This window comes from Lolium perenne, chromosome 3, assembly GCF_019359855.2.
Source record: "Lolium perenne isolate Kyuss_39 chromosome 3, Kyuss_2.0, whole genome shotgun sequence".
Classification (NCBI taxonomy): domain Eukaryota; kingdom Viridiplantae; phylum Streptophyta; class Magnoliopsida; order Poales; family Poaceae; genus Lolium; species Lolium perenne.
The window spans coordinates 38,404,440-38,412,194 of NC_067246.2; the positions used below are offsets into that span (position 1 = coordinate 38,404,440).

Here is a 7,755-nt window from a genome sequence, read left to right on the forward strand (position 1 = left end):
CCTCCGTCCTAGACCTGGTAGAACCCACCTACCAATATTCTCCCGGTTTTTAATATGATTTCTAAACACAGTTTGAATGTCAAAAAATTTGAAACAAAAAATTGATACATACATACGGACATGCTATGTGCTCATAAAGTTGTTTCGAAGAAAACCGATAATTTTTGTGTCGTGTGTCAAAAAGACAAATTTTGGTGCTTAAAAAGAGCTTTTCACGGTACATTTTTTAATCTTTTTACACAGGGCACAAAAATTGTCATTTTTCGCGAAACTTGTCGTGCACACATATAATATCGACGCATACGCGCCAAATTTTTGTTCATATTTTTTGACATTTAAAATTGTTTTTCTAGGTAGCAGGAGCATATGCTCCCATGTTCAAAAGTGCATTTCCGATGTCTAGAGGCATTTTAGTGTGTAGAATTTTGTTAATCTAGACACGCACACTTTATTTGGAACGGAGGGAGTACTTACTTTTTTTTGTAAGTTTTGCTTCGTTAGATGGATGTTGTGGGTTTTAGTGTGCAATTCCAGAAAGATATTGCAAGTAGGGGTCGATTTATTTTGGTTTCTTTATGAGGTTCTGCAACACTTTAAATTTGAATATGAGAAGAGGTTGAGCCAATAAAAAAGATACAGTACAATGGTTATCCGCTTTTGTTTGAATCAAAGAGGCTAAGTGACTTTTATGTGGTCTGTGTAAAGATTATAGGAGAATATGGGATTTTGCGTAAAACAAAGTGTAAGTCGTGCTTTTTTTTTTTTTGGAGAAGTAAGTCGTGCTTCTTTGCGAAACAAAATCACCAAGATGGGGTATTACGTGTTATTTTCTCACGCACGCTCCCCTCCCCTCCTTTAGTTATAGAAGTAGAGCTTCCCCTCCCCCACTCCCTATTCCCTGTCCACACTGTGCCCGACCTGAGGCCTCCCCGCCCACCGTTCTGTGTCCACCCTCTCTCTGCTGCATTGAAGCTCTAACCCGCTCGCCAGTCGCCACCCTCCACACATCGGTGCACAGGAGGCTGCATCAAACCATTGCCAGCGGTGGCAGGTCCGACTCCACCTACTCAAGCTTGCTACAACATCATCACACCGCCCTAAATTTGTGACTCCAGAAATTGATTTTCAGTTTATCATTCTAGCATTAATTCAAGCATAGTTTCCCAAAGAATCAATTGATCCAAAAAAAAAAATCATGCACATTTTGAGACTACGTGTCTGATTCCCATATATTTTCATCGAATATTTCAGTGAAAATCGATTTTTGTAGCTTGCGGGTGTTCCCATATTTTTGGTGGTGTGCTCACACACTCTCTCCAATTGGCACAAACGAAATTCTGTGAGCACCTGACTAGGGATTAGGGATTGTATATGGATTTGCATCACATGAATACAAAGACTAGCCGGGACAATATCTATGCATATACAGAAAGAACCGTGATTTTTCTAATAACATCGGGTCACCAAGTGTTTGCTCAGGAAAAAAACATCAGGTCCCCAAGTGTACGTTGATACAGGCCAGCCTAATAATCCGCCAGCTAGGGCCCAACAAGCGGCAGCCCATGCGTTGCGAGGAAACGCATCAGCTCACAAAAATATATCTGCTCCCCTAAAAAAAATACATCAGCTGCATAAAAAAATATTAAGAGGACACACGCGCGGTCGTCGGAGCGAGCCGTGCCGCCGGCAGTTTGCGCCGCACGGCCTTCGGCGGCTCAATTCCCTTCAGGATCTAGCTAGTGTTTCCGCCAACTCGTGTCCAGTCCTCTACCGAGCAGCAGGCAGCACTCGTCGGAGCGGCTCGTTCTCGCCGGCGGCGAGGATCGTCGTGCAAGATGCGCAAGACGGTGGTGGTGCCGGTGGGACGACTCATCCACAGCAAGATGTACATCGCCCCTCCGAGTTCATGGCGCACGATGAGGCAGGCCGACGACGACAACTCTGGAAAAGTGGATCCAGCTCGTTAGAATTCTCCCTCGATCCCCTCCCCCAAATGAGTTCTCACGCTGCCTTCGACTGAATCCAACTCATTAGAATTTAGCTCAGATTTAGTGGTTGGTTATATTAAATGGTTTAGAAATTTGTTATCATGATCTTTGTTGGATCTGTCCGTAGAAAAAAAAATATGGGAGGAGATTTAGGGTTAGTGTCTACTCTATTCGTAATTTGTTATAAAATCCTGCCATACATGAATATATATGAGAGCTGATTTAATCATTCTTAGCGTAATTACGATTGTAACATCTCGGGGTACATGCAATGTTCTGTAGGCTGGTCATCCATCTGGTCGTAAAAACTGCAGAAAATTAGGCGTTCATGTTCTACTCTGTAGTAACTAGTAGTATGTACTCATAGTCTTCTTTGTTAGAGTTTGGAGAAGGAACCATATGCTTACCGTGGGTCACACACACACACACTCTCACACTCCATCCTTTAAAACCTCTGACTGCATGATTGCTTCTCAATAAGTTTGAGAATGGTGCCTATTTTGCCAAGTATAATAGTTGTTAGACTTTCTTGATTTACTCACTTCATATTCACGGATTCGACAACTCATTGTCGAGAACTCGAAATGTAACTATACCACCACTAGAGTACTAGGCAGTTGGCGGCCTTCTTTTTTATGTTTTCTGTAACCGTGGAGGTAAACTTATCTTGTGTCGTCATTCAATTCATTCTTATCGGATAGTTAGGAAAATCATTTTCCACTTTCTCACCTAGCTCGGAAATCTTGAGGTCCATTACTCCAAGGCACGTGGAAGATTTATTAAGAGCACATTGTTTACTTGTTACGCCAATATGTTGCCATCAAATGCATTATCTTTGTCATGTCGCATGATGGCGGTACTGTTTTATCTTTCTATACTTCAACCGATGATATTATTAGCTGAGACTAAGGCTAGATATGATGTTCATTTCTGTTTGTCTTCAACTCTGAATAAGATGATGCAGGTATATTTTTGTTAGGCTTGTAAGCTGTTTTTTCAGTAAGCTAAATGGTTGAAACACAATATAGGCTTTACAATTTGTTGACTAGAAACAATTTTGCCACTTGAGCACTTGTACAACTGACGGTCTATGTTGCAGTAAGTACAATGTTTCTTCTCCCTCATAATATTTAGGATTTTTTTTGCACACAAACTTTTATAAATGTGGAGAAAATCTGATAATGTTAGCTTCTGATCTGTTCAATTACTCTCTCCATCCGGAAATAAGTGACTCAATTTTTCTAGATACGGACGTTCCTAGTTGCATTTCAGTTTGTAGATATATCTATATCTAGATAAAGTTAAGTCACTTATTTCCAATGGAGGTTGTGTTTCTGTTTTGTACTAGTGCGAATAAAAATGTAAATTGGAGACAGAGACACATATATCAACCTGAATTGTATGGAATAAGAAAAGCATTCACATAGCAGCCTCTGTTTTGCAATCCTGTTTCAACCGGGCAGTCTGCCTTGGTCAGATCTGACTTGCTCACAGAAAGACCCCCGTCGGTGGTGACGCTAGTCACCCGCTCGCCGCCTGCATTGGGCCATCTGATGTGCCCACGCCTCCACATATGCAGCACACAGTTTGAAGCCCAGGATCGTTGTAAGGAGACACAAACTTGCTAATGGATCAAGCAAGCATTACGCTCGTGAAGATGGACATGACTGCATCCAAGCAGGACTGACTAGATAATAACTGTTTTATAAGCTGAAATTGCATACGTGCAGTTATGTGTACTTTATGGTTGAGAACTTATATTGAAAACCTCATTTGTTGTTTCCTCAAATAGATTAATGAGTTCGCCTAGTTCTGCCGTGTGAGCTTTTTTTGTTTCCTTTTTTGTTTTTCTTTCATCGGTTATTTGGTTTGTTTTTACTACCAGCTTTGAGCTTCACTGAAGTCTAGCAAAGACATACAAACAGCAGAGGTTGGTAAACATGGTGCACTTTCCTGATAAAAGGTTGTTTTGCTATCCCCTTTCCTGTTTGCATGAATGTATGGAGGTTTGAATAGCTACAACTAGAACAGTGGGTATGTTGTCATCTACAATTAGAAAAGAAATTTAAATTATTGATCTTGCTAAGTTGTCCACATAATCTATTATGCCTTTTCCATATCATTTAGAATCTTGTTAAAAGTCAGGAAACGAGGACATACAAAACAGTTATTTTCTGCATTATCTCATTCTCTCGGCCATCTTATAATTTGTTATGGCTTTTGCTGATACTTTATGTGACCAATTAGACAGATGTCGAATATAAGATCTTCATTATTTAGAACTTAGGACATTGATCTGAGATGTAGTTTCTATTTTAGTTTCTTATTTGCCCTCGGTTCTAAGGCTGGAGCTCCTCGTATTCATGGGTATGGAGTCCCTTCGCTGGCCACCTCCTCAACCGGTGATAGTGCTCATCTTTGAAACCGAGAAAAAAGAAAAGTAAAAGTGACCCTGTGACCCATTTGTAATCGATATAATCCGTGTAGTGTGATGCTGCCATCTCTGTTCCCCATCCACCGCTCACGTCCTCTTTGGTCTATTGATTTCATTTGTTCTGTGGTGATTGGTGACTGATATGGGGTGTATCCACATGCAGGTGGAGGTTCCCATGGAGATGGCGGAGGAAGAGAAGTCAGCAGGACTAACTTTAAGCATCACAACAGATCCAATTCTATTCCTTATAGGATCCTGGCATATAATTGACAGTATCTCGAGTTTTCGCTTTAAAGTATGATATTTACCTTGGCTAGTCTTTGAAACATGGTGATCTAGATTCTAGAATTTAATGTACAGTTATTTAGTTGTGGTCTTGCTTATATCATTTTCCTCTCTGGCCCTCTGACAACTTGTTTTTACAGTTACGTAGCCTGCAACTTGTACGATTCTCAGTGGTCTGTAGGAGGTCAAGCTTTCTCGGAGTGATTTATTCCAAACTGTCATAAAAAAAAGTGTATACCAAAACAAAAAAAGTGCATCTGCACAGTGACGGTGTGCACCTGTGGGGTTGTGACACATGTCAAGTTTATGGCCTCGGTAATCTCCCTCTAAGCTTATGGAGGAAGAGAAGACAGCAGGACTAACTTTAAGCATCACAACAGATCCAATTCCATTCTTTATAGGATCCTGCCAAAGAATTGACAGTATCTCAAGTTTTCGCTTTAAAGTATGATATTTACCTTGGGTAGTCTTTGAAACATGGTGATCTAGATTCTAGAATTTAATGTACAGTTATTTAGTTGTGGTCTTGCTTATATCATTTTCCTCTCTAGTCCTCTCACAACTTGTTTTTACAGTTACGTAGCGTGCAACTTATACGAACCTTGGGTAGTCTTTGAAACATGGTGATCTAGATTCTAGAATTTTGTTTTTACAGTTACGTAGCGTGCAACTTATACGATTCTCGGCGGACTGGAGGAGGTCAAGCTTTCTTGGATATTACATTTGAGGCTGCTAACCAGCCCTGCCGGCTGGTGATATCTGCACCCCAAAACAGTTTATAAACAGGTTCGACGTTTCTTCCCTAGGCGGTACGGTACTAATCGTTACAGCGTTAATAACGAGTCCTCTCGAGTCGAGTGTACGCCCGCCCGATATTACCGTCAGCCTCCGCCCGAACTGGCCCAACAAGCATCGGCCGTAGCGGTGAAACAAGCCTCGGCCCGTACCGGGCCAACAGACCCGATCTCGTGTCGCACCGGAGCCAGCGAGCACGCGTGTCGCACGGCCGGCCGGCCCGATTCTCTTGAGGAGCTAGCTATAGCGTTTCCGGCGGTCTTGTGGCAGGTCCTCTACGCACTAGCTAGAGCGTTTCCGGTGATTATCTTTCATCACGCGATTCTGTCGTCCTCGCGGGCGGCGTATGTTTTAGTGACTCTCTCTCGTAAGAATCTAGGATAATGTGTGCTTTGGCGTTTGGACTTGTGTAAATGTGACGGAAGATATGACAAACGCCAACCCTATGTGAAGGCGAATTCCCTCTTTGGCAAACGATCGCTCGAGCGATCTGTTTCCTTGCGCGGCACCGCTCGCGCCAAATCAATTCCTTTTTTGTCTTGTAGTGTTTAATTACGTTCACATGTAGCTTTGTATTCACACTAACAGCTCATGTTCCCACTTGCAAATTGCATATAGCCAAAAGCGTTCACACTGCATGCATGATTTTGCATTTAATGAGCCAACTTTTCAGCACAAGGCTAGCTCTCACAAGTTGCTGCATGCATACACAGAGCATCTCGCTCTCTTTTTTCAGCACGACGCATACTTTCAAATCTCTTTATTTGCAATTTCCTTTTGACAATTCTCTTTTTTTGCAATTCCCTTTATGTTGTTATTTCGTACGGTAATTCATGTTTTTTTTGGATTAATTTTATAATTCTCTTTTTCGGGCCAGTGGTTTTAAGGGGGAAAATAACGGGTGGGAAGATCCACTTGCAACTCAAATGAACTACCACTTGCTACTCAAATTAAGTACTGTTTTAAGTTGTAAGCTAACAAAAGTTGCTAAAATATTCTAAATGAAAATTACTTTTTAGGGTTGCTAGGTATTTATATTTACCGTTGATAAATAACGGGACACCGGGTTGATAACTTGTAAACAAAAAAAAGAGTTACTACATATTTTTAAATTAAATTAAATTTTTAGGATTGATATTTATTTATATTTACCATTGATAAATAGCGGCTCACCGGGTTGATAGCTTCTAAAATAAAAGAGAGTCGCTAAAATATTCTAAATGAAATAATTTTAGGGTTATTATTTTTTATATTTATCGTTGATAAATAACGAGGCACCGGGTTGATAGCTTGTAAAATAAAAAAATATTCGCTAAAATATTCTAAATGAAATACTTTTTAGGGTTGGTAGTTTTTAATAATTACCATTGATAAATAACGGGGCACCGAGTTGATAACTTGTAAACTAAAAAAAGTCGCCAAAATATTTGAAATGAAGTTAGATTTTTAGGGTTGATAGTTATTTATATTTACTGTGGATAAATAACAGGACACCGGGTTGATAGCTTCTAAACTAAAAAAGATTCGCTAAAATGTTTAAAAGAAAATTAACTTTGGGTTGATAATTTTATACATTCACCGTTGATCAATTAAGTATGGAGGGGTTGATTATTCAAACACAGAGTGTTGATAAATTTTAGCCCGAAAAAAAGTTTCTCGAAACATATCAACATGGGTGCTAGTTTTGAAGATCTCGTTGAGACGGATTTATTGGTGAAAGCGAATCTTAATTTGGAGTTGTCGTTTGAAAGTTAAAACGTTTTGAATTTACAAATTTGGAAAAGATTCCGCTGACATCAGCAGATTCGTCTATTTGTGCATGCATGCAGAACTTTCCCTCAATAGCCTGGATGATAATTTTATACATTTATCGTTGATCACTCAAGTACGGATGGGTTGATTATTCAGATAGAGAGGGTTGATAACTTTTATCCCGGGAAAAAGTTTCTCGAAACATATCAACATGGGCGCTAGTTTTGAAGATCTCGTCGAGACAGATTTATTGGTGAAAGCGAATCTTAATTTGGAGTTGTCGTTTGAAAGTTAAAACGTTTTGAATTTACAAATTTGCAAAAGATTCCGCTAACATCAGCAGATTCGTCTTTTTGTGCATGCATGCAGAACTTTCCCTCAATAGCCTGCACCAGGTTGATAATTTTATACATTTACCGTTGATCACTCAAGTACGGAGGGGTTGATTATTCCGATAGAGAGGGTTGATAACTTTTAACCCGAAAAAAAGTTTCTCGAAAC

The 7,755-nt window shown here is 40.1% G+C and overlaps 1 long non-coding RNA gene across 1 annotated transcript; it reads left to right on the top strand.

The window, feature by feature from the left end:
• Positions 1–1,639: 1,639 nt before the first annotated feature.
• LOC127340723 (uncharacterized) lies at positions 1,640–5,250 on the top strand. The gene is made up of 2 exons (XR_011754743.1): positions 1,640–3,951; positions 4,586–5,250. It is a non-coding gene; the product is annotated as an uncharacterized lncRNA (long non-coding RNA).
• Positions 5,251–7,755: the final 2,505 nt, after the last annotated feature.